General features: G+C 38.2%; 2 non-coding genes across 2 annotated transcripts; both read left to right on the top strand.

Annotated features, from left to right (window-relative positions):
* The first annotated feature begins 991 nt into the window (after positions 1–991).
* Positions 992–1,063, top strand: Trnah-gug. Its single transcript has one exon. It is a non-coding gene; the product is annotated as a tRNA-His (tRNA).
* A 2,577-nt stretch (positions 1,064–3,640) lies between these two features.
* Trnah-gug lies at positions 3,641–3,712 on the top strand. The gene has a single exon. It is a non-coding gene; the product is annotated as a tRNA-His (tRNA).
* The last annotated feature ends 4,515 nt before the right edge of the window (positions 3,713–8,227 follow it).

The following is an 8,227-nucleotide window of genomic DNA, read 5'->3' as shown; positions in this document are numbered from 1 at the left end:
ATGCATCTGAATTTAATATTTTCAATCCTCAGTAGGTCTTAAACAATATTTGAATTATTTTGTAATATTAGATAAATCAGTTGGGCACAACAATTTTCATTTTGCATAAGTACAGTGCTAACAAGTCAATATTGAATATATCTTATTTGTACCAGAATAAACATTAAAAACGTCAGCAATGGCGTAGGAACCAGGGGACAATGGGGCATGCCCCCCCCCCCCCCTCCCCCCACACACACTTTTCAGATATTTTGCTTTATAATAGTGTAAAAGTGTGTAAATATTAAGTGTGCCCCCCACTTTTTGACACCTTCCTATGCTAGTGTTCAGTTCAGTTCAGTTCAGTTCAGATCAGTCCAGATCAGATCAGTTCAGTTCAGTTCAGTTCAGTTCAGTTCAGTTCAGTTCAGTTCAGTTCAGTTCTAATGATTCAATTCAATTCAAGTAATCCAGTTCAATACAATACAGTTTAGTTCAATAAGTATATAATGTATGTTAAATATGAGGATTCCATGTATTAAATAGTATTTCCTTCTTTGAATTAAAGTTTAAACCAGTGTAGCCAATAACATCAATATATGCGCAGTCAAAACAGATGCTATGGATAATACAATAGAAGTTGTCATATTTTATTATCTGAATTCACCACTCAACCAGAAGGCTGAGCAAAAAAGATATCACTGTGTGTGTACAACTTGGAAACCAGCTGTTTTAATAGTTCATTGCCCACTGCTGGTTTCATAATCTGACCGCACTTGTTGAACTTCTCAACAATCTCATGTCTCCATATGTTAGAAATTATCTCCCTAGTTTGTTAAACAAACTATTATTTTATAATAACAAATTACTGAATAAAAACAAATAAAGACATTTATGCAAACATGCACTAAAATTAAAATTAGTGCATATTTAATCAGGACTGTTTTGTCACTAAGCCCAGAAACTGATTGGCTCGATTTACTTTCTGACAATCTAATATCTCTGCTTTGTGGCCGTGATCGTATAGTGGTTAGTACCTTGCGTTGTGGCCGCAATAACCCAGGTTCGAATCCTGGTCACGGCAAAGCAGAAATTTTTGTTCTCATATCAATCTCTGTCTATGTTTGTCTTTATACATCTGTCTGTCTGTCTGTCTGTGTCTCTCCCCACTATCTCCGTCTCTCTCTTTCTCTTGACATTAAACGAAATTGTACTCATGAAAAAAAAAAAAAAAAAAAAAAAATCAAATTCAAATTCAAATTCAAATTCAATGCAGTTCAATTCATTTCATTGTATTTCACTTAAATTCATTAAGTTCAGTTCAATTTAATGTAAATAAAGTATATTATAGACATTTAAAATAATTATATTTCAATTGAATTCAATTCAATTAACCTGAATGAACCAAAATTATGTTAAATTTTATTTTATTGTTTGTGTTAAATTTTAAACCATGGCATCAAATAATATCACCGGCCTCGGTGGCGTCGTGGCAGGCCATCGGTCTACAGGCTGGTAGGTACTGGGTTCGGATCCCAGCCGAGGCATGGGATTTTTAATCCAGATACCGACTCCAAACCCTGAGCGAGTGCTCCGCAAGGCTCAATGGGTAGGTGTAAACCACTTGCACCGACCAGTGATCCATAACTGGTTCAACAAAGGCCATGGTTTGTGCTATCCTGCCTGTGGGAAGCGCAAATAAAAGATCCCTTGCTGCCAATCGGAAGAGTAGCCCATGTAATGGCGACAGCGGGTTTCCGCTCAAAATCTGTGTGGTCCTTAACCATATGTCTGACGCCATATAACCGTAAATAAAATGTGTTGAGTGCGTCGTTAAATAAAACATTTCTTTCTTTCTTTCAAATAATATCACACTTAGTTTTTGAATTTACGACAGGTTGACACCCAATAGCTGAGTTATTTTTCGTCCTGGGGTGTCGATAAACATTCGTACATTCATTCATTCAAATGATAATAATAAATATCCATTCATTCATTCAAATGATATCTCCGACGCCATATAACCATGAATAAAATGTTTTGAGTGCGTCGTTAAATAAAACATTTCCTTCCTTCCTTCCTTCAACTAATATCCATATATTCGTAGTGAAAACAGTTGCTATGGGTATAATGTAATAAATTAGAAGTTGTTCATACTCTGTGGTATGAATTTGTCACTCAGACAACAGGCTGGGTAGAATGGACATCACTGTGTGCAATACTGGTGGTTCAATTATTGCCAACGGCTAGTTTGATAATCTGGCGGCATTTGTTGAACTTCTAACAGGATTCCAAATGTTAGAAATTATCTCCCTATTTTGTTACTTGTATCAACATGCAAGTCAATTTATAGTTATTTAGTTTAATTCAAATCAAAATCGGAATGAAATTCAAAGTCAAAATCAAGACAAATTCAAATTTAAAATTCAAATTAAATTCACGTTGAATTCAGTTCAGTTCAGTTACGTTGAATTCAGTGTTGTTGCTTTAGTAGTTTATTGCCCACTGCTGGTTTGATAATCCGCCCACACTTGTTGTACTTCTAACAGAACTCCATATATTAGAAATGATATCCTTATTTTAATAACAAAATATTTTATAATAACAAAATACCGAATACAAAAAATCACTAAAATTATAATTTGCGCATATTTAACCATGACCGTTTTGTCACTGAGCCTAGTAACCCATAGGCTCGAATCTTGGTCACGGCAAAGCAGTGTTCTTGTTCTCGTCTGTCTTTCTATCTCTAATGATATTTTTGTTTGTCTGTTTGTCTGTCCCCTCCAACCTCCTGTGTCTGTTCTTCCATCTCGCGTCTCAACCTGTCTGTCTCTGTATCATCTCCATGTCTCTTTCTATCCGTCTTAAACGGACGGACGCATTCAGTTTTATTTATTTATTGTCATACTCTAATATTTGGACCAAGCTTTGTCCACTTTTATTATAATAAAGTAATGACAGGTAAATCGGACCATACACCTAGTTTGGTATATATGATAAGAGTTGATATTTCAAAAAAGATTTAACTTAAGAACAACCATTTCCTTTTTTGCATGTTTTTTAATATTCAACGAGAATATTGTATCAGATTGAAAATTAAAATTAAAATTCAATTCACTTCATTTCAATCCATTTGAATTCAGTTCAGTTAAATTCAATTTACTGAAATAAAATGTATTTTTAAAATGAGGAATTCATATGTCAATATTTATTCACTTGTTTGTGTTAAACTAGAAACCGTATCATCAAATAATATCAATATATTCGAAATAAAAGTAATTGCTATGGGTAGAATGTAATAAATTAAAAGTTGTTCATAGTTTATATTATGAATTTGTCACTCAAACAACAATGTTGGTAGAATGGACATCACTGTATGCGACGTGGAATGAAAACCAGTTTTAATAGTTAAATTATTGCCCACCGCTGGTTTGATAATCTGGCGGCACTTGTTGAACTTCTAACAGGACTCCATATGTCAGAAATTATCTCCCTAGTTTGCTAAACAAAATATTATTTTGTAATAAAAAAATATCCAGTAATAAGAATTATAGACAAATTAAAATATGTGCATATTTAATCATCACCGGTTTGTCACTGAGCCTAAAGACTGAGTAACTCGATTTACTTTGTAATATTTTAATATCTCTGCTTTGTGGCCGTGATTGTATAGTGGTTAGTACCTTGCGTTGTGGCCGCAATAACCCAGGTTCGAATCCTGGTCACGGCAAAGCAGTATTTTTTGTTCTTGTTAATCTGTCCGTCTGTCTCTCTGTACACTAGGATATATACTCTTCAAAAGAAGAAACGCAAAACCACATTGTCGTAACATTTGGAGAATTGATTTAATTATTGAATGGGGAGTCCGATAATTACCAAATGTTGCAGGATTGTTCACAATTCACTCTAGTCCATTGTGAGTAAGTGATAGGACACACCACCAAGGTCAAGGTCATCTGGAGTCAATACCGGGTGTGGCCTCCGCGTGTGTTGACAACTGCCTGCCCATTGAAGCAACCAGAGTACGGATGACGTCCCGGGGGATGGTGGCCCACTCGGCCTGCAAGGCTGCTGCCAGCTCGGGCAGGGTCTGGGGCTGTGGTTGTCGCTGTCGGAGGCGTCGGTCCAACTCGGTTCACTGAGACGTGGCATGTCCTGGATTGTCAACTGTCGGCCAGATACAGAGGCCAGGCAAGCGAACACCCTGCACTTTTATACTGTCGGTGTTCATGTTGCACGTGCAGACAACGCACGTGCAGTGGTGACATGGTTTGCACGTGGCTGCGTTTTTGCGAATATTCACATTTTGAAACTTTATTTTACAGTAGCTGCGTTTTATCGAATGTAACCGTGGGAATGTGTTTGGGACATGCAATGACCTTATATTCACAAAGCATGAACCGGTAGGAAACATAAAATCGGAGTTATAACCCATTTGTACCCTTCTGCGTTTCTTTTTTTGAAGAATATATGTCTTTCTGTCTGTCTCATCGTCTGACTGTATCTCCACTCCAAATGTTAATCAGCTTTGAGTCAAATAAATCGGTTCATAGCCTGAACTAGTTAGACTTAAGATTGTCCTCTAGAATACCACAATTTTATTATGTAATAATACAACACAGTTGTTACTTTAACTTTGCATAATAATATGGAATATATTCATGTATACAACTCGTATCAGAATGAAAGCCAATATCTACTTATTTAATTTATTCAAATCAAAAACACAAAAACAAAATCAAAATCAAAATCAATTTTAAATCAAATTTAAATTCAATTCAATTCTATTCAAATATGCGGTTTTGGGGTCGGCCAACAGGCATGAGTCTATATTACGGCCTCTCCCTAGACCGGCCTCGGTGGCGTCATGGTTAGGCCATCGGTCTACAGGCTGGTAGGTACTGGGTTCGGATCCCAGTCGAGGCATGGGATTTTTAATCCAGATACCGACTCCAAACCCTGAGTGAGTGCTCAGCAAGGCTCAATGGGTAGGTGTAAACCACTTGCACCGACCAGTGATCCATAAATGGTTCAACAAAGGCCATGGTTTGTGCTATCCTGCCTGTGGGAAGCGCAAATAAAAGATCCCTTGCTGCCTGTCGTAAAAAGAGTAGCCTATGTGGCGACAGCGGGTTTCCTCTAAAAAAAACAGTGTCAGAATGACCATATGTTTGACATCCAATAGCCGATGATAAGATAAAAAATCAATGTGCTCTAGTGGCGTCGTTAAATAAAACAAACTTTACTTTTTTTTTGCCTCTCCTTAGATTTTTTACATACAAAGACATACAGCCAAGAACACAAATTTAATAAATTAATATTTGTAAACAAAGACAAATGAAGTTAACAAAAGGAGAAGGAGAGGGAAAGGGAGAGGGAGAGGGAGAGGGAGAGGGAGAGAGAGAGAGAGAGAGAGAGAGAGAGAGAGAGAGAGAGAGAGAGAGAGAGAGAGAGAGAGAGAGAGAGATAATGGATGTAAGCGAATGGTTAAATCGTCTCAAAACCTTTACTATTTATAATGAAATCCTGGACAGATTTTAATATGGAAATATTTTCTTGGTTACTAAGGTTCGGATCTCCAAATAATAAAATGTTACAACTAAGATAAAAATAATTAGACAAGTGGGTATTACAAACCTCATTGTATACTACTCAAAAGAATTTAAGGGTCAGACGATATTTTCGACATTATTTTCTGAATGTCAATTATATTAGCTAGACCATAATGTCACGCATGGTATTGTTCCATTTTGACGAAAGTGGGTCTAAGCAACCCATAAATGAATTAAAATCCACTGTCATTGACACTGTCGACTAGTTCTAATGGCGAAAACATGCTTACATTTGCACGTAAATTAGGGCGAAAGCGAAAGGTCTGCTAAGTGCCCATAACTTGCTTTTTCACAAAGCGCTTCATTTGCACGCTTTGCATGTGTATTCCATGTTCCCAATGCTGAATTTCCGTATAATTGGAGCTTGCGTTCGTGTACGGTGCACACTCCAAATTCGACAATGGTACGACGTCAACTTACTATCGAAGATCGAGGAAGGGCTATTGGTTGGCTTCAGGATGGCAATACGCAAAGAAATGTTGCTCTGAGACTTGGTGTCAGTCAGAGTGTCGTTGGCCGACTGTGGCAACGGTACCAAGCAACGAATTCTGTTCGAAATCGTCCACGTTCGGGAAGACCCCGAAGCACTACAAATAGAGAGGACCGCTACATCACCAATATGGCTCTACGTCAACGCACAACCACTGCACGCCGATTACGTGACAATCTGCAAACTGCGACTGGAACTCGAGTGTCTGATCAAACCATACGCAATCATCTGAGAGCCAATAATCTACGCTGCCGTCGCCAGGCTGTTCGACCACCACTCCTACCACGTCACAGAACGGCCAGTCGTCACTGGTGCACGCTTCATCTGCGGTGGGAACGTGTTCAGTGGGGTCGAGTGATGTTCACTGATGAGTCCAGGTTTAGTCTCCAGTTCAACGACGGTCGGGTTCGTGTCTACAGACGTCCTGGGGAGCGCTTCGCTGACATTAACGTTAGACAACGTCACTGGTTCGGTGGTGGCAGCGTCATGGTGTGGGGCAGCATCTCTATCCACCACAGGACCCCCCTCTATGTGGTGGATGGCAATCTGAATGGAATCCGCTATCTGAATGAGATTATCCGACCGTTGGTTCTCCCAGGCCTTCAGCAGATTGGCGGCGGGGCAGTTCTGCAGGATGACAATGCCAGACCCCACCGCGCCAGGGTGGTAACGGACTTTCTCAGACAACAAGGTATCGCCAGGATGGATTGGCCAGCATATTCGCCTGACTTGGCCCCATAGAGAACGCCTAGGACGAATTAGGCAGGAGAGTTCGGGATAACCATGCCCCTCCGGCCAACCTTCATGATCTGGGTCAACTTCTTATGGCAGAGTGGCAGGCCATTCCCCAAGAGTTCTTCAGACGTCTGATCAACAGCATGAGGCAACGATTTGTCGAGTGTATTCGCGCCAGGGGTGGATTCACACACTATTAAACGAATGTTCTAATGTGTAAAATCCATGTTTGACAACCTTCAACTTTGACAGCATGTCATGTGACTTTCTTGTATACAGTGACGTTTATTTGGGTTTTTTGGGTAAATATGGAACAATAAATTAAATTTTTGGTGTAGTTTACATCATCAATCTAATACACTCTGAAACTTATTTGGTTATAAATTTTTGACCCTTAAATTCTTTTGAGTAGTATAAATAGGACAATAGCACAACTAGTTCAATTCAGTTCAGTTCAGTTCAGATCATATCAGATCAGTTCATCTCTACTCAACTCAGTCCAATCCAATTCAATTCAATTCAATTCAAGTCAATTCAATTCAGTGTTGTTGCCTTACACTAAAGTTTATTGCCCACTGCTGGTTTGTTAATCTGCTCGCACTTGTTGAACTTCTAACACAGTGACGTAGGAAGGTGCCAAAAAGTGTGTGGGGTACACACTTTTATATTTACACACTTTTAAACTATTATAAAGCAAATATAAAGCAAAATATCTGAAGGGGGGGGGGGGGGTGTGCCCCCTTGTTCCCCCGCTTGCTACGCCAGTGTAACAGTTAAACAAAATATTATTTTATAATAACAAAATAACGTGTAATAGCAATTATAGACATCTGTACAAAAATGCACTAAAATTAAGATTAGTGCATATTTAAACATGACTGGCTTGTCGCTGAGCCTAGAAATTGAGTAGCACGATTTATTTTCTAAGAATGTAACATCTCTGCTTTGTGGCCGTGATCGTTTAGTGGTTAGTACCTTGCGTTGTGGCCGCAATAACCCAGGTTCGAATTTTTATTGAACATTTTATTTCATGCACTTTTATAAATTTTAAACAGCAATTATGTTACTATAATCTATCGAAAAAATAAAACGTTGTGTATATATATACATTAATTTCTGAGATTTTTTACTACATACATGTAAGTTTACCCTCCGCACCCTCTGGCAGAAACCCAGGGTAGGTATTAAAATAATTATTTGGAGTAGAGTATTTTTAATATGACATACAGAAAGCATTGAAAAGTACAATTTTATTATGCTTTAATAATCGACATTAGCTTTAAAACTAATTAACCATCATTCCTTCTGGCCACAGTACATATGTTGTTCCTGCCAAAGTGTTAGCATTTTAATTTTAATGACAATATACTGAACTGACTATAAATATTGTTAACTAACGTAATAATTC

Source organism: Gigantopelta aegis, chromosome 9 (assembly GCF_016097555.1).
Source record: "Gigantopelta aegis isolate Gae_Host chromosome 9, Gae_host_genome, whole genome shotgun sequence".
Classification (NCBI taxonomy): domain Eukaryota; kingdom Metazoa; phylum Mollusca; class Gastropoda; order Neomphalida; family Peltospiridae; genus Gigantopelta; species Gigantopelta aegis.
Note: the sequence above shows the minus strand (reverse complement) of the source record. Positions and strands in the feature narration are given on the sequence as shown.